Raw genomic sequence first — 19152 nt, forward strand, 5'->3', positions numbered from 1 at the left:
GCTGCAAAAACGGACTCCACAGAATAGGTTCCGTTCTCTCCAAAATCGGTAATACGGAAGAAGGCCAAAAACCCTGCCCAAGAACGATTTTTTACGGAACCACTTCCGTCGGAGCCCGTTTCTCCAGTACCGAGATAGAAGAAAACAGACTACGGACCTGGCGTCTTTCCCTTTCCAGGTCACATTCGAGATTGTAGCACCTAAACAGACTCACCACCCACCTGGGTCACCTTGTTTCCACATCGGAGAAATGACAGAGGTGCGACAGTCTACGTTTACTCAGGCGTGTCAGAAATTTGTTAAGCAGCTCTGTGATGAGCCAATTTCCCCAGAGCGACAACCAGAAAGATGGCTTAATAAAACTTGCTGCTGGGCTGGTCGGTTCACGGTCATCACAAGGGCGGTTAGCGTTTAAAAAAACAAGACACGACAGAAAAATGGAAGTGGCAGCGTCCGTCCTGTCCATTTTTCTGTCGTGTCTTGTTTTTTGAAGCGCTAACCTCCTTCGTGATGACAACCAGAAAGTCTCGCAGCTTTTGCTTTTTTTTTTCATGCAAAATAAAAGCACATCAAGAAGGTATAATTATAGGCGCGATCGCAGCGGTTCCTCCCCAATGACAAACACTACTGCGGCATGCGTTCACCTTTCAATACACTTAAAAAGCTTCATCGCTGCCTGTTTCTGGACATATGATGTGCGTGATTGCAGCCGGACATCGAGGAATGGAATTCTTGTCACCCATTATGGGAATTTAGATAATGCTCGTCTATTGAGTGGAAAACGCACCGTATGTGGAGCGTTCCTGATGAAGCCATACCTGAAGATAACACCCCCTCCCCCACATCGGAAAAACGTCAAGTAAAACTTCCACACATTCTCCCCAGGTATAAAACCTACGTACAATACGCCTGGACATAGTGATAAACAAAGACCACAGATTCGCAATAAGTACCCGATTAATGATTTCATCATTAAAATATTAAAGGGACAGACAAGCGATTTTTGCCGAGTATATGTTCTCTATCCCAAATGAAAGTGCACCCCTTCAAGCACCTTAACGATAAACGGTTTTGCTGATAACGCCCCAGAAGTTCTTAAATCGAAATCTTTAGATCTACGAGCCGTGTGTGTCCTCCCAAAAACAATGCTGGCAACCACGACATACAGTAGCGCGGCAACATACTTTTGTCTGTATGCGAGCTGAAAAGCGGTATTTAAAAACTTGTCCCTAGCTAAAAAAAATGTGAATCGCAGGCCCTCTTATTTTTTTATGTGTTTTTTTTTAATTCACAAGTCTATTTTGCGCAAAAGCGCCATCTGTTGAGATGGACGATAGGTAGAATCTGGCTTCACGTTCTGGAGGTCGGCAGTCCGATTCTTCCCGGGCGCGTCCTTTTTTTTTTTCAAAGCTGCCGTTGGTGTATTTGGAAACTGAAATTTGAAAAGAAACGCCCCTGACTCAGGCAGAATCGTCAAAGCTCCTTCACTGGGTCTGTTTACTGAACGCTACCGTTTATTCTCTTGGCATGGAGGCTCAGTTGGCCACACTGACAGCAACCCAGCGGCGGCGGGAGGCGTCTTAAAAATTTTCAAAATAATGTTTAAAAATACATATGAAATTTAAACTTATACAAATACTTGCGTTAAAAAGTTTTCAATAAGTGAATAAACGTTTCAGCAGTTACAGTAGCTGCGAGGTTTGCAGGTCACATGACCGGAACACATATTGCAGTGTCTACACTACGAACCGCCACCCTTCCAATTTCAGAAAGTTTGGTGCCAAATTAAAATTATTTTCGCCAATTTGTTTATAAATTGCTCGTGGTTACCGGGCTATATAACACGCTGGCTTCCATATGAGCTAGAGAACATATACGGGACAAAAATCGGCTGTCCGTCCCTTTAAATTGCCGTCAGGCCACCACAGAGAAGAGACGGCCAACCGATCTGGGAATTTGCTGGTGATGCGTCCATTCCAGGGGGCACAAAAAGAAAACTACGACACTACGCAAGCCTCATCTTATAGAATGGACCCCACGGAGGAGAGAAAAGCTCCACGGCAGCCCCCATTCGCATTACCCCTTGTCCTGAGGGAACTGAACGTGGCGCCCTTGAGCTTGGCCGAAAGCAGCGAGGCCGATGGCCAACACGAATTTCAGATGGCGTGCCCCGATCAGGCTTGATCAGGGATGTCCGTCACTCGATCGGACCGTGCCTTACCCAACCGGTCTCTCGCTGAGTGAGTCACGACGGGGCTAGACTGAGCCACCGATTGCCTGGCCTTGCCCGAACGAGGGCTCGCCCTCGCAGAGCGCTCGCATGCAGGTGCAGTAATTACGCTTCAACGGCCTCCCAAGTCCTGCGCCGACCGAATGCTTCCCGCAAGACCGGGTGCCCACTGCGCAGCCGTCTCCATTTGATGTCGGCAGAGTCTCCCCAAATTCGAAACACCTGTGTGCAGCGAGTGGAGCCGCGCTCGCGAACACGGAAATGGAACAAGATGTCCACGAGAGAGAGAGAGAGAGAGAGAGAGAGAGAGAGAGAGAGAGAGAGAGAGAGAGAGAGAGAGAGAGAGAGAGAGAGAGAGAGAGAGAGAGAGAGAGAGACGTAGTGTGGCCCAACGTTTGTAGATGTGTGGCCCGTGCGACCCTGGCCGCAGCGTGGTCGCGGCCAGGGTCGCAAAAGGCTGCGGCCAAGGGTCGCAAAAGTGGTCGCGAACCAGCTTGCTTCGATGCGAATGCCGTCTGAAGACGATAGTCGTGTGGGGCCTCATGCGTGGGCAGGGTAGCGTATTCACGGCGTTACTGCCACAAGAGCGTGCCCTCCACCACGCTGGGCATAGCATCGACTGCTTATTCCGCTGTTGCGCGTAAATATGCCTGCATAGTGTATAATGATTCGAAAGTGTCGGTTTAGTAGATCATGAACTTATAACGCCCACGGGACCACGAGATATGGTAAGGCCATTTCGCTAAGACTTCAGCCAATGCTTTATGCATGCCACGCGCGTACAGCGTCGAGAGAGAGAGAGAGAGAGAGAGAGAGAGAGAGAGAGAGAGAGAGAGAGAGAGAGAGAGAGAGAGAGAGAGAGAGAAACTTTAATCACAGTTGAAGTGAGCATATTTGTGGTCGGGGTCTTCAGTCCAAGACTCCGTTGGTACGACCGGCTGTCTTCGCCCTTTCCGCTAGCAAAAGCTGCGTTTCAGGAGAAGAGCTGGCCAGCGTACTCTCCCACTGCTCGCGTGAGGGGTTGGGGATGGGGGGAAGGTCTGGGTTCCGTTGACATTCCCAGACAATATGGTACAGCGTGCCTGGTGCTTGGCAGTGAGTACATAGGGGGTCGTAAAGAGTAGGGTGGATGGCATGTAGTCGTGTTGGGTGGGGGTAGGTATTAGTCTGTAGTTGTCTCAGGATGACTTCCTGTTCTTTCGTGGCCTGATCGGTGACTGGGGGATAGAGTTGTCTCGCTAGTCGATAGTGTTGGGTGATGTCGGCGTATGTGAGGAGCGGTTGCCAGGTTCGCTCCGACTCTTCTTGCGGTGCCCGGTGGGCGAGTTCTCGGGCCAGGACGTGTGCCGTCTGGTTGCCGCGAAGAGCAGAGTGGGCCGGGGTCCAAATGATTGTGACCTGCTTCTGCGGTGGCCGTTGAAGCAGAACCCGAAGCGCTTGTCTTGAAACCCTACCTGCTTGGTATGCTCGGCAGGCGGCTTGGCTATCCGTAATAATTACGCTAGCCTTTGTCTGGGAGAGGGCAAGGGCGATAGCCGTCTCTTCAGCCTGCTGGGTGTTTGACGACCGAAGCGTCAGACTGGAAAGGAGGTCGGTTGTGGAGGTAACGGCCGCCGATCTTACCCCGTACCTCGCGTATTCCGCCGCGTCTGTATATACGACGTAGTCTTGTCCTCCGTACTGTTTTTCTAGCGCAGTTGCTCTTGCTAGGCGTCTTCCCTCATGATGTTGAGGGGCCATGTTCCGGGGTATTGGACGGACAAGAATTCTGGTCCTTAGTTCAGGCGGGATGTCCACTGCGTTTTCCGTGATGTGCGACGCCGTGTAACCAAGCGTAGCTAGCGTTTCCCTACCCGTTGGGCTTGCTCCGAGTCTTACTTTCTGCGCCGTTAGGTGGGCCTCCATGAGCTCTTCGATGGTGTTGTGCAGTCCCAAAGCCGTGAGTCGTACCGTAGAGGTGCTTGGAGGAAGTGCCAGGGCTTGCGTCGACATATGACACGTTATTAAAATTCAGGCCTCCGAGCTTTCAAGCTTACATTTTTCCACATTTTGTGATTTTTCACGAACGTACCTACGCTGACGCCTGCCCCAATGGTGCTGTGCTGGCCTGCGTGGTGTAGCGTCTTACGCATATCCTGTAATATGGACTGTAGAGTGGACAACGGGTTTTCTTGTTTGCGTTCGCGACATATTCCGGAGCATCCGGATCTTGGAACTAATTTTTCACGTGTGGTGGCTTGGACTCGTGTGCCAGCGAGCCATTTTTCTCGTTTGTTTCTAGCTTGAAGAAAATGCAGAGACGTTTGTAGTGCGTCCCTTAGCATTGCGGCCAAGCTCTTCGTATGAAATAAATATTAATTGAAACAGCTGAGCTACCTAGACGTAAGTTGCTAGGCTTGAATGCGGCCGTAGTGGAAATTGCGACATAATTACGGCTGACCGTTGTAAGCTGTAGCAGACAGCTCTCCAAATTCCCAAGAAATGCGAAAAGCAACATCCGCCGGTTCCTCCGGCGCCTGCTGCGCTCGATGGCCTCCGTTGTACGCGCACACTCGAGCACAGTGTAATGAAACCGGAGAGTTGGGGGGCAGATTTAAAGGGACCCTGCAACACTCTTTGAGAGGTGCAAGTAAACCCGCGGGACGTTTAGATTACACTGCCAGGAATAGCTGAGCCAAATATTACACGTGCGCGTGAAGCGGTGAGCGCGCAAATCGCAGTGAAAGACGCGGAAAAACCAACCGCGCTCTCGAATTTTCTTCATTATGCACCCCTCGCATGGCCTAAACTGCGTCACTGCGGCGGCCATGGCTGTCCAACTGGCTTTCGCTGGTCAATTTCGCAGCTTATTTCTCGCATTTCCTGTGACGATCCGCCGTCGTCTGCGCTGTGTACAAACCTGTTCTATGTCCGAGCATGTACGCGCAGTTTTGGCGTTTCTTTTGTGTTTTGAGTGCGCGCGGAGTTTGAGCGACGAACTCAGTACTCCCCTTTCAGCCAGATCACATGACAACAAACGTTTATTGCTTCAAAAACGCCCTACCTGTCTGAGCGCTTGCTTGCGAGCAGGCACCTACGACTGCTTTTTTGTGGCACCAGACCGGAAATAGACCCTCCACGTTGCGCAGAAAAGGAGAAAACTCCTCCAAAGCCACCGAAGAGCTTCTGTTTAGAAAGTCCACGGTTCGAATCTTGGCAAAACCTCGCTGGGAGTTTTTTTTTTTTTTTTTTTTGCTTGCGGTCAGGGTTTGACCGCCTTTTTTTTACAGGGTAAACAAAGGGAGCCAGAGCATCTTGCCTTTTAATCTACAAGTGACGTTCGACTCTAACTTCAGTAACAAGGCAGCGCTGAACTTTGTTTTGCTTGCGCTTTCAATTCACGAAGCAGTCTGTACATAACATCAAGGTAGGGCACCAAGTTGCAAGGAAATAAATTGTTCGACGCGCGTTTTCGTTTATCACGCTCTCTTTGTTCAGATTTGACGGTGATAACTTGAAATACATTTCGCAGCACTTCAAACTTGGTCCTTGCCGGTCCGAGATGGTAGGTCTCCTCAGTCCAGGAAACCTGTGGCGGTGGCTGCCGTCTTCGCCCGGTTCACCATATTCTTCTGGTTCTCCGGATCCTCGTAGACCAGCAGTGCCTCCCACTTTTCGGCAATGTCGTGTTGACCGGTTGTGTGCGTGCTTGCAATATTTTGTGGTGCGGCAGTCAGGGCTGTTGATGATGCTTGGCTACCCACAGGCGGGTCTGGGCGGGGGTCTTCGCAAGGGCACTCCAGGATCCATACCGGATCATGTGCGGCAAGATGTCGGGTATGTCGCAATAAGGGCAGAGATACGGAAATTGCGTGGGGCAACCGCGGTGCATGATTATTCCGTGTGTGTACGTGTTTGTTTGGAGGCGACGAAAGATTACGCTTTCTTCCTTGGTGAGGTCGAGGTGTGGTGGGGGATACCTCCTCCGCTCAAGTCGGTAGTGCTGCAATATTGCCCTATAGGTAATGGGTACTCTTCTGCGCCCGTTTCAGCACGGATGTTGGGCGGCAGGAAGGCCCGGCTGGTCAGTGTTTATTTTTCTTTTTTGGTAAAGCTAGGGCCCTGAAAACTGTAGTTCAACAATCTAAAATAACTGCTCATAAACGATCAAAAATAACTTGAAAAGGATAGCGGAATTCTACCAACGCGTCCACCAACGCACGTCGACGCAGCGGCTGACACGTGACTTCGCCGCTCTCGTGCGGTTACTCGCCCTGTCCTGCGTGTCCGCGCGTTGCCGCCGAACGACCCCGACGCTCGCGCGACGCGTGATTTCGCGTCCATATGGTTAGGGCTTACTCGCTGCTCGAATCAGTCCATCACAAAACAGTTAGTTTGAATCCCGACTGTTTGTTTGTTTGTTTCTTTGTTTGTTTGTTTGTTTCTTTGTTTCCATAAGCGTAAGCACGTTATGGCGGAAAATAGGGTAAAAAGTTGCATTATAGCGTAAAAAGTTCTTACCTCTGTTGCAATTTCCTGCGCCGGTAGAGGGCTGAAAAATAGAAAGCATAATTGTTTCCGCCTCAAACATCCAAAACAAGCAAGCATCCGGTTTACAGTGCGTGACCGTACTGTCAGCAGGAGTAGTGAGGCGTGACACTGAGAATGCCGGACGGGCGCCACCACGCTCGCCGTGCAACTAGCGCCCGTCAAGTCCCCGCCCACATCGCTTCCGCAAGAAAAGAACACCCCTCACACTCACACAAACGGATCGCAAAATTAGCCAACTCCCCCCTTTGCCTCAACCTTGCACGCAATTAAGGTGAAATTACGATGCGATCGACGAGATTGAATATTGATTGAACTGAAATTCAAAACAGCGCAAAAAGACGGGACAAGAAACGACGACTCACGGCGCTGTGTGCCGTCGTTTTTTTGTGTCGTCTTTCTTGTCCCGTCTTTTTGCGCTGTTTTGAATTTCAGTCAGTATGCACCAACTAGCCCAAACCACCGTTCCAACGCTGAATATTGATCTTCATGACGTCGGCACGCATATATATTCTCTACTCGACTGTGCATAGAGTGTTCGCTAAAATTTATGCCAGCCAAATCGAAAGCATTCCACGACGGTCAGAATAAATCGACGCCTAAGAAGAGCCAGGCCAGCTGCCTACGACGAGAATGTTTTTCTCGGGGTGTCATGCGTCGCCACCGAGCTAGGGTTTGTGTGGAATTTCCCCTAACGTATTGCGAGTACGGACATGCATGGGGCTTGTCCCTGATGGATTGATTGTCGAGGACTGTCGGGCTGATGACACTATACTTCCAATAGAGAGTCACCACAGGGTCCCCGCTCGGTAGCTGGCACGAAGAAGCCGGTTAGCTATCGCTCTTGCGAAAGCGTGCGAATATTCCCACGGCATCCGCTGCGTGAAAACAGTTCCCACATGATCGAACTTTCATCAATTCATTTTCATTTGTTGTTGTCTTTATCTTTATTATTCTATAAATTTATGTATTTGTTTAACTCTGGGCGCTTCTCATCGGGCTCGTAATGCACGCCACGTGAGGGGGGGGGGGGATCCGCTAGACGGGTCCTAAAGGAAGGAAGGAAGGGGGAGGGGGTCGCCTTGATTTGATTGATTGCGGGGTTTAACGCGCCGACGCAACGCAGGCGATGAGGCGCGCCGTAGTATAGAAGGGCTCCGGATTAATTTTGACCACCTGGGGATCTTTAACGTGCGCCGAAATCTCGTACACACGGGCGCTCTTGCTTTTCGCCTCATCAGAAAAGCGGCCGCCGCGGCCGGGAATCGAACCCGCGTCCTCGTGCTCAGCAGCACAACGCCATAGCCACTGAGCCACCGCTGCAGGTGGGTGGAGGGGGGTCACCTTTCCGAGTGCTGTGATCAACGACGAACCAAAACGAATGAAACCGCTCCAGGCATAAGCGCACTCATAATTTGAATGTGTTCAAACGCTATCTTTATCGCGCCGACGATTTCGAACAGTGTTTTCAACCGGCAAGGAAAAAATATTTCAGTTCCTTTTCATTTGCGCAACCGAGCTGTGCACGCGGGATTGGTGTGATTGCAGGAAGGCAGTTATGTTTTGGTCCGCTTGCCATGCCTATTTGGAGTCGCTAAACGACCGATGCGTGCCCCTGCGCTCCGTTAGCTGCGCATTTCACCGCACAACTTCACAGATGCTATAGATAAATTGGAACAAGAAGTTTTTTGCCGCATCTTGACCGACCTACCCCGAAAATGTAACACGCGACATCAAAGCGAGATGCTTTCAGATATTCTCAGTCGTTTAAACTCTCCGGGAATAATTTCTGCGTGCATCGAATGCGTACGTACGCCATGCTCCGCCTTTAGTGTCTCAGCACGTCAATGCTAATCACCAACTACGAAGCGTTGATGCCAATCTGCAGTTGCGAAATCTCATTAATCCGTGGCGTAATAAAAAAAAAAAGGTTCACCAAACTGCAAACCTTTCTGTGGATTACCCGTGACTACTCTACAACTGGGATGTATGTGGGAAAGGTCTGCTTGCATTCGTACGGACGAGTGCGCCCCCTTTTTGCCGCTACAGACACAGTGGTATTATCAGGAGACTTCCAAAAACTCAGGTATCATTAACACAAATGCAATAAGGTGACCTGCACCTAATTTCTGTCTCGGCGACCATCAATCTCCCAGCAAGTGGTAGAAGCCATTTTGATCAGAAAGCACAAGTTGACTCGGTAGGTCAAGAATCCGACGTCGCAACTAAGCCATGACAGACACAACAGCTGGCGGTGCAAATAGAATCAAAGTAAAGTAATCGAATTGAAAAGAAAATTTGGTGAATTTGGGTCTGAATGGGAATCGAACGCAGGGATCCCCGACTGCGCGACGAGTACGCATCCCCGACGCCCCGATGCCCCTGACTAGAAGTGGACCTCGTGAATGCGTTCTGCGGCCTTCGACTTCGAGACGCGGCTTAGTACATGCCACAAGAGTAATTTCGGCACAGGACCAGACTCTCCTGGTGACACGGGCCAAGACGGCGAGGGCAACGCATGGATTCCCGGACTAGGGTTCCACTCTCACATTTGAGCTCATTAAAATGTTTTTTCTCTCTCTCTCTCACAGAAGTAGCGATTCGACGAGTAGCAAAGCGCGTTCCCGCTAAATGCCCCACTTGATCGGCGACGCGAAAGCAGGTACGCTTCCGCCTCACGTTAGTGGCACCCACTGAAACTTGCGAACGTACAGCGCTGCCCCGACAGATGACGCGCGAGCTAAGAACGCGGGAATGCGCCGGCCTGGCGTTAGGCTTAACGCTTCGCTTTCACCTCTAACGTCGTCAACGGGAACGTGCAGATTGACGTACACCGAGAGACGTTGCTTCGAACATATGGTGCATCTAGGCACCCGAGCAGTACAAGCCCTGTGTGTGCTCTTGTGCGGTGTTTATGCCAGTATGTGAGCCAAATTTATGGTGCCCCTTCGGCTACGAAATTTACTAAGGAGGTGAAAAGTGGGCGGAAATAGAGTGCCGGACGTTGCGTTCCTCCATCCTACACTCCCGCCATGCGAGGCTTCCTGCTGATTTGCCATACGTCGCAGGCACGTTGATTTTCAAGCAGCGCGGGCAAATGAGAGAGCTCTGGAAAACTACCCGAGCGAGAGAAATGCCTGCTACTATGCACAAAAACGGCAGGAAGTCTTGCTTACATACACTGAACATCCCCGCGACGTGAGTTAACTACTCTGCAAGGTGTTGATACTAGTAGCCCGTCAAGCAATTTCGTCGTTCTCAAGAAACTTAAGAAACCCCGTTGTTTTGCTGTTGCGGTTCGGCCTGTTTTGTCACAGCATGCGACACTTGCGGCGGAGACACGCAAGGGCTTGCGGCGGAGACACGCAAAAACACGCGGCCCGGGTTAATGCAGAGCTGTCGTGCCCCGTGCGTCGACCCGCCACGACTGCGCAGCGCTCTGGGAGGCTAAATGAACATAAATCGTTCTGACGGTGGTCTATATTGACTCGAGAAAGCAATAAGCTGAAATCATAAACCTGCGAAAGAAGCAAACACCACACTAAACTTTTTTTACATCCTTTTAGCCAAAAAGGGTGTATATAGCATAAGCGGGAAAAGGGGGAGGCCTTTACACCCTTTTTCTTGAATCTCAACACCCTTTTCCTAGCTCTACACCCTTTTTGTATGAAAAAAGGGTGTTGATCAACTTCAACACCCTTGGTTTTTCTTCGGATATTGAAACGGTGCGGAAAAGGTGTTCAGCTGTTCATTGAATAAGGCCATGCTTGGATGTATAATAGCACTGTAAAGAAGACATCCTTCATATACTCCTCTACTCGCAAGAAATTTTCAAACGAAAAAAAAACTTACTCGTATGCAATGATCGCTCGTTTCAATATGCGGTGCACCTCATGCCCCAAGTTTAGCTTTGGCACGTGTAACACCAATTTGAACCTTCAAAATTAAAAAGACTATTCTCGTGTGACGAAAAGGGTGTTTACCGACTGCAACACGCTTGGCTTTCTGTAGGTTGTTGAAACGGTGGTTCAGTTGCAAAATTAAGAACAGCGGAGCTGGGGGTCGACCTAGTTTCTTCCGGAAACGGAAAAAATGGTCCCGGAGAAAATGGTCCCCGAAAAAATGGTCCCGGAAAAAATGGTCCCAGTGACCATTTAGGAAAAAATGGTCCCATGCTCCAGTCGACGTGTTTCCCTTCAAGTTAGTCAGATCTGAACTTTTTGGCGGCTTTGCTTTTGTGCGTTTGCGTTTTAGCTAAAGGGTTGAGAAAGAGATGGAATGCTTTAATATTCAGGGGAGGTTGGATGGATGGGTGGGTGATTTACGTACAGATGGATGGATGTATAGATGGATGGTTGGGTCGAGTACCGATTAAAAATTTAGTGCAAGTAATTGGATTAAAACCGCCCAAACAACTGCGAGGCCTGGAACAGCCGGTTTAGAAGCTTAGTCGGACACAGCTATCTCAGTGTCTGGAAGGTCATTAAAGCTCTACGCTGCGAGGTTTCATCAGAATCGGTGTAAATTGAAATCGGGATTTACGCGCTGAAGCTCCGCCTTGGTTTAGCCTTCGTTTCTGCGCAGTGCGGCCCAAACCCAACTCTCGAACGTAAAGTCATATCGAAATTAAAATATTAAAGCTAAAGCTTTAAGTTAATGTCTGGGACATCCCGTGCACTGAAATGATCGCACCGAAACATCGTGCACCGAAACGTCCGTGCGCTGAAAAGTCCGTGCACCGAAATGTGCGTGCACGTAAATATCCGTGCACCATCATGTCCGTGCACCGAAATGTCCGGCCACCGAAATATAAATGTAAATACAATTAAAATATACAATCTTTAACTTCAAAGCACCAATAAACAAAGGAAAAAAGCATTCAAGAGAAACAAATAGCAACATAGTGTAATAAAAAGTTAAGAAAAAAAACGTAAAAAATTGCAGGGGGGTGGGGGCTTACAACTCTGAGAATGTGAAGGCGAAAGTTTTTGTTGATATGCCTTGAAATTTCATACGAACTTAACGGTCGCCCCCGTCCACTCCTGAATAGCCCCCTGGGCAGCCCCCTCTGACGCTCCTTCCTTTCACTACACATCACCAGGATCCTGTTTTTCGTATCGGTACCTTCACCTGTCGAGGTTGTGTGGAAGCGGTTTACCCTCCTCACAACCTGCGCGTTCAAAACAGAGATGTACTGAGATTTATGCATGCTATATGTGGTTGAGACGTCATCAATGCGAAACATCTGTGGATTAAGCTAGCATAACGGCAAATTAGAAAATAAAATATTGGAGACGCCATGAAAACAACTCAACCTGAATTTCGGTAAAACAAACGTTCTTGGTGCGATTAACCGGATTTACTCGAACAAGACTACCTTTCGTGCTTTGGCTTCAGGACCAATTTTTCCGGGACCATTTTTTCCTACCTTGGATTTGGGACCATTTTTTCCGGGACCATTTCTTCCGGGACCATTTTTTCCAGGACCATTTTTTCCGGAACCATTTTTTCCGGGACCATTTTTTCCGGGACCATTTTTTCCTACACCCAGTTTCTTCCGGTGTTGCTACGTTTTGTTGTTTGCTAAGCTTTGCAATGTTCTTGCTAAGCTAGGATGACCGCTGAGGGATGAAACCAAGTTTAACCGGATCTTACAAGGCTGTTCTACTGTGTTCCCCCCTCCCTTCCCCCTCCTATCCCCCACTGCCAGGAGATCCAAGGGGGAAACAAGTTAGGTCGGCCCCCAGGTATGCTGTTTCTCCAGCCTTGCACCACTATTGCAAGCTGCGCCAATTTTTTTTGCCTTTTACAATCCCAAAAAGACTAGTTCCTTTGAAGTGGTATAGTAAGAGGTGCGCATACGCATACGCCCCTTGTGCTCACACTCTAACAAGCTCGAAAGCCGACTTCACTGTTATAATACCCTATCTGCGGTGGTGCACCCTTTACAGGTGCCGCAGTTCTTTTTCCTTCCATTTTTTTTTCTAACACCACCGAAACTAGCTCAAGCTCGAACAGCTTCACTGGTAATAAATTATGGCAATTCATATTGCTTTAAACATCGTGCGGTACAAAACACCCCCGCTTGTATAAAATGCTCAGTCCACCCGTGTAAACAGGTACAAAATGCATCCAAGGTTGGAGGTCTCTTCACCTTTTTGCTTAGTTGGCGGTCTTTTCTTACACCATTTTTCTTTACGCCCTTTTTCTTAGATTCATTAAAGGAGCCATGAAGAGAAAATACAACTTCGTTTAATTTGAAAGAACTAGGATTCAGTATCTCACTCAGCTCCATTACAGCCCCAATAGATGTTTTTTAACGAAAAAAAAGCAAGAAGTATTTAAAAATTTTCAAATTTTGCGCCACAGTGACGTGTTATGAGCAAGCATGACGTCATACGGGCCAACAATAAAACATAATTTTCAGTGCGTTAACTGCACGTTAGCATTCAAGTGATGCGGTCAAATGAAACTAGAGGCCCCATTACAGACGTCGAGTCATGTGTCATCACAACAGGTCACTTAGGCGGCCGCCAATCGCGCAAACAAGGTTCCGTGACGTCATAGAAAAGTTGCGGGAAATTGTCTAGGGGGTCGCGACTGCTTCACACGTTTTCTTTAATATCTCCGTTCTTTGTTCGAAGATTGCGATGATATTCGTATCATTGTTATCGGGACTCAGCAGTCTTTCTAATAAGCCAAACTTGTATTTTGTCTTCATGGCTCCTTTAACCTTATTTGTAGCTTTACACCCTTTTAAGAAAAAGGGTGTTCAAATAATGAACACCCTTTTTGAAGGGTGTTGAGGTGGCGGGAACATTTGTTTGGTATTTAATAAAATTCTATAAGTTATGCAACACAAAAACTACCTCGTGATTAAAAAGTTTTTGCAAATACGCGTGTTGATTTGTATATTCTCATAGTACAATCCATAGCTCCAACATTAGCGCTAAAATATCTGTTTTTTGCGCCAAGCCCACCGACTCGATCGGGGGCCTTGCTCTCCTGGATATAAAAGCAAGAAGAGCGCATGTACTACTAAGTAAGTATGCACTCCCTGTACCGCTTGCATCCCGTTGGTTTTCTTGCTCAATTAATTTGTGCTCCAAGTGTAACTTGTGCGTATTGACTGTGTTGAATGCTGCGCGCTCCGCCGATTCACCCTGCCACGCGTGGCTGCTGCCCTGGACACACCCTTATCTTAGGGTGTTGAGCAACCTTGCACCCCTTTTTTTAGTGTGTTCCCACGAACACCTTTTTTTCATCCGTACACCTTTTTTTCGCCAAAACACCTTTAAAGGTGTTCGCCATGGGACAAGATTCTTACACCCTTTTTGGCCAAAAAGGGTGTAAGAAAGTTTAGTGTGTCCGGCAGAGACGTCGAAATGCTCATGAAGTCGCGACTCTTAACTGACATGTTCTGTTTGAGAGGAAACCACGCAGCTTCTTCAGCCCATTCGCTACCCATGCTTTGTATCTGCGCATAACCACAATTTACAGCATCGCTGACCCAACCCGACCGCAGGGCGCAATGGCCTTGAATGCTTTAGAATACGTCAGGACTACAAGCATCAAGATTATCACGTTTCCCGACTGTACGCAGCCCACGAATATAGCAAACAAAAGGCCCATTCACACTTGCGACTGGAGCGACCACAAGGGACAGAAGCGACGCGATTTCTGTCGCTCTTGCCGCCCAGCGATTGGTCCGACAAATTTTGCTCGCCGCCGTCACAGTTGACGCGGAAGGAAGAGGCGAGTGTTTCTGACGTCACAGCCTGGCATGGAGGAAAGTTTCTTTCCTCCGTGTATCCTGGCATAGAACGCGGATATTGTGCCATGCCGAAACCGAAACTCCCGTGAAGTCACGTTCGTTCCAAGTGAGGGACAATAACAAGAAAAGCAAAAATACATTGTCGCTCGTGTCGCGTGCAAAGTGTGAGCACTGCGTATGGCGGTCGCTCCGGACGCATCGCTAGCTTTTGTTGCTCCAGTCGCAAGGGTGAACGGGGCTAAAGTATTTAAAAGTTGACATGTTTCGGCCTTCGAATCCAACCTCCCTTTTGCTACTTTAGACAGTTAAAAAAGGGGGCTGCATAGAACTGATCAAATGCTGTAGTAGCGGCACAGTGAGGCCGTATTTGTTTCTTCTACAAGAGCTTTGTTCTTGCCGTACAGCCGCCTTTTTGTTCATGATCGCGTTAAGTGCGACAGGGTCGAACACCAACAGCAAGCTTAGCACCCTCTCCCTCTCACACATCGACGGCCTCGAACGTTCACTTGCGTGGGACCTCAGCAGCGAGGAAAAGCACTGAAACAGCCCCGGTTGATAGGGATCGCCTTGAACGCGGTCGGCCCAGCACAAATGGTCACCAGAAGAGGTGGGCGGCGTGGGGCGCTTTTGCCGCAATCAGCGGCGGGGCCTGGTCGTGGAAGCGACGCCCGGCTGGCGGCGGGCCCTGCGCAGAGCAGAGCGCAGACGTCCCCATTTAGCGGCGGCGGGACAGTGACCGTGACCCCGGCCAAGAAGAAGGCGCGCAGAAGGAGCGCGCGCCGTTTCCATTGTCGGAGCTGCACGCATGGCCGACTCGGCCCGGCCAGCGTGTCCCGGCTGGAGACGCCGCTCCGTCTGCTTCAGTCGGGCACCCCCAGCGCCGACCTACCCCAAAGCATCCGGCACACGTGCGCAGCCAGCACTGGCAGCAGGCGCCACATCGCATATTCCACGCTTCGAAGAAACCTCTTGGCCACGAGGCGAGCATTCAACATGTTGCATTTCACACTTGTCAGAGTCACTGCTGCGGAGGTACGATAAAGTTCTGGATAGAGCTCACGATCTTGCCCTCAGAATTACTTTCGGTCATCTTGCCTGGCTCGAGTGCCTGTTGCTTTGGGAAGAACGAATAACGGGACGGAGACAGTACTCAAGCGGCACCCAAGAGCGGAGGGGAAAAAAAAGGACACGCGTGGGCTGTGCGCTGCCGGTTGAGATGGGGAAGTGACGGACAGAAAACGAAAGACGCGATCCGGGACGCATGGCAGCGCGGCGCATATGATTTGTTTGGCTGCCTGATACCTTCGAGCCGTGACGGGTTCGTCCTAACGTCCCCGACTCGGGCTGCGTAGGCCGAGCGTGACAGTGGCGGCGCGCCGACACCTCGACGAGGAAGCCGAACGCGTGCCCTCGCCGCTCGCGGACCCGGATCAACGCCGGCCGCAGACACAACTGCCGGCGACCCTGCACACGGACAGGGTCGCTGCTTCCACTGCGCTGGGGACGGACGCGAAAGCGTCTCGCCTGTGACATTGGCATCTGCGTCTGCACGACTGCACCCCCACCCCCCACCTTTTTTTTTTTTCGTCTGACGACGTGGAGCTGCACAAACATTTACTGTCGCGTCCGAAGTTTAATCCGATGATGAGCACTGCGCAAACAAGTATGACCTTGTATCGCGATATTTCTGGGCTTCGGTGCGAAATTCTATCAAAAACTAGGTGGGGCAGCATGCTAACAACCACGCATTTATTCGAGTCTAGCGCTATAAATAGCCTCGTGATGCCGGACAACCAACGCGTAATAGCGAGGAAACAGGCGCCAAACCCGACGAACTTCGGCTCACAGACATCGCCAAGCGCTGTTCAATTCGCGCCCTCGAGTTGTGTGGCACAGCTAGGGGGAGGGAGAACAACTGGACGACACAAAATTGAGGTCGCTTTTGTGTGCATCCGTAGCCAGTACCGCACGGCGTGCATTTTCCCATTGAGCGGCCATAGAACGAGCCGTGCCCAGAGCTGCGGACTGAGATTTTCGACGCCAAGATTGACACGTGCACACGCGCAGGGCGGCGTCGACACCCAGAGAACCCGGCAAAATAACGGTAGGTAGTTGAACAGGACCCTCGCTGTCGCAGGCCGCCTGCCTGCACGCTCTGAAAAGCAGCTACCACTGGACGAGGCCGGAGAACAGCCCCGCCGGCCCCCGCAGCCACCCTCCAGCGCGCCAAGAGAAACACCGCCGGCCGCGTTTTTTTACGATTATTATTATTCCTCATCACCCCCCCCCCTCCTCCTCCTCCTCCCGCCAAGTACGTGTTAGGTCACGCTTGCGTCGTATTGAGAAATCGGCCGACGAACGCTACTGGAACACGTGCGAGCCCCAGTGACACAAGCCGCTGCGCATGCACTCGAAGACGCGCAGGGTGTCGCCCGGTGCTTCTCCGAAGACATTAATTCCGGCGTTATACACGAACATCCCGCAGCCTACTGTTTGCCGAGGGCCCGGCGCCACGAGCTGGTTTGAGGTCACTATCCGGCGGGATGCCGGCCTCGGTCCACCGTAACGACCGCCCTCTCCTCACATCGCGGCGTAACGAGCTAAGTGGTACAGGAAACGACCCTGGGCGTATGTAAGAAATGACACGCTTGTTTCCATTGTCTGTTGCCGGCAATGCACGTGTCTGCGTTTCGGATACACCACGTGCCTTCATCGCGCGGATTCCCCGCAATTTCGTGCAGATAACTTTAATCATAGGTGGCGCATACCGGTTGGTCCAATCATGTCCACCGAGATGCGCCGCACGCGCAGTTACCAATTTCGTGATTCACAGTGTGTGGAACGCTAGATGTAGAGGTGCAAAGAGCAGGCATGGTCTTTCGCGTGGTAGAAGCACCGCGTAAGCTGACGGTATTGAGCGCATTTCTCTTCCATATGAAATGACGTGGCGTCAGACAAAACCGCAGCGACCACGTGCGAAGCAACAGTGAATACTACGCAGTGTTGCCCTCTATTCTACCAAAGGCTTGCATGGACCTCGTTGCATCGAAAACACGCGGAGGAATTATTGACTGCACCCTATTTTCATATAGTACGGGTTTATTGATTGATTGACTGTAGGGTTTAACGCGCCGACGCAACGCAGGCGGTGAGGCGCGCCGTAGTGTAGTAGGGCTCCGGATTAATTTTGACCACCTGGGGATCTTTAACGTGCGCCGAAATCTCGTACACACGGGCGTTTTTGCTTTTCGCCTCCATCAGAAAAGCGGCCGCCGCGGCCGGGAATCGAGCCCGCGTCCTCGTGCTCAGCAGCACAACGCCTTAGCCACTGAGCCACCGTGGCGGGTATATAGTAGGGGTTTAAACAAGGCATATATTGAGCAGCAGTGCAGTCACAAAAAGCCTCCCGAAGGCCGGGATAAGCCGGCCAGTTCCCATTGATTGACCTCAAAATTGGCTTAAAATTTTCGAGCTACAGTAGCCGACCGATTTTTCGGAGCTGGAGGGGAACGAAAAACAGTCCGAATAAAAGAGCAGTCCGAAAAATCCGCGAGTCATTATTCCTATCGGACAACTGGAGGTTCCTCGAGAGAAAGTGCAGAATATCCAGCAAGTACGAATTTTTGGAGTCCGAAAAAACGGTCGGCTACTGTATGCGCACAGTATACATAGAGCCACTAAATAAGCATTTATTTAGTGGCTCTAGGTCAGAGAAATTTCGGATACTTGTATACCCTCGGCAAAACGGTGACTTGGACGAACTGGTTGGAATACGTATTTAAATAAGCGCAGAAGACGAGAGACAGACGCGAGGCTGCGCTGTTTATGGATACCTTCGGACTCCGAGCTTGCCTGGCGCTAACAAAGCAGGACAAAGGCCGCGAAGTTTGAGGTCATTCTCCGTGCCCCGTGTCCTGCCAGCGCTAAGCAACTTAGTTAGAACCTTGTAGCAAGCACTCAAGCGACACGCCCTTCTAGACATTCTACACGTGCGTGTAAGTTTTGCTACGAAGTGAGGTCACGTCGGAGAGGTGCCGATGAGATTTAAATGCTGTAACGTGGAACTAACACTGAACCACTGACAGTGCTCAGCGCTCATTCTTGAACAAAAAAAAATGAAACAGCAAAAGAGACCCCCGTAGTCATGGACACGAAGTGCATTTCTTCCACTGCAAACAGCACCCATGTGCGAGTAGGCAGCATTGCCCAGGATTTTATTCCTTCCTAGGTTTCGGGGGGAGGCGCGGAAGGGCCGACCCCCCCTTGCTGCGCTATTGGGTACGAACGAGTGACCGAAATGAATGTTTGAAGGCTAGCGATTTATTAACATGATAGTGATAGCCTTTAGGCATCAACCGACGATCCGGTAAACGTGCGCCGTCACTCCTTGCTATATGCCTACATAAATTTAGCAATGCGTTGCCCTTCGACGAATGCTAGGGCTTTTGCAGCACGTGCACTGCTGCCACGTCCTCCTCTCAAGCGGCGGCGTGACACAGATTGGAGAATGCTTAAGGTTTGAAGGATGCCCGCGGCACACAGTGCGGAGAGAGAAAAAAAAGACAGACGAGCAAGCGCCGTCCTTTAACCAAAGCCGGTGGCTGCAACCGCCAGACCACGA

General features: G+C 50.3%; 1 protein-coding gene across 3 annotated transcripts in view; it reads right to left on the reverse strand.

The window, feature by feature from the left end:
- Positions 1-19152, reverse strand: part of Tep2 (Thioester-containing protein 2) — a 121218-nt gene that overhangs the window by 89641 nt on the left and 12425 nt on the right. The window contains exon 2 of one of the 3 annotated variants that reach the window (XM_077681341.1): positions 6731-6761. The exons of the other annotated variants lie outside the window; for them this stretch is intronic. The gene's annotated coding sequence lies outside the window, so the exon portion shown is untranslated. The remainder of the gene's footprint in view (positions 1-6730; positions 6762-19152) is intronic. 3 annotated transcript variants of the gene reach the window in all.

Source organism: Haemaphysalis longicornis, unplaced genomic scaffold (assembly GCF_048455015.1).
Source record: "Haemaphysalis longicornis isolate Haplotype H1 unplaced genomic scaffold, Haemaphysalis longicornis Haplotype H1 scaffold_1, whole genome shotgun sequence".
Classification (NCBI taxonomy): Eukaryota; Metazoa; Arthropoda; class Arachnida; order Ixodida; family Ixodidae; genus Haemaphysalis; species Haemaphysalis longicornis.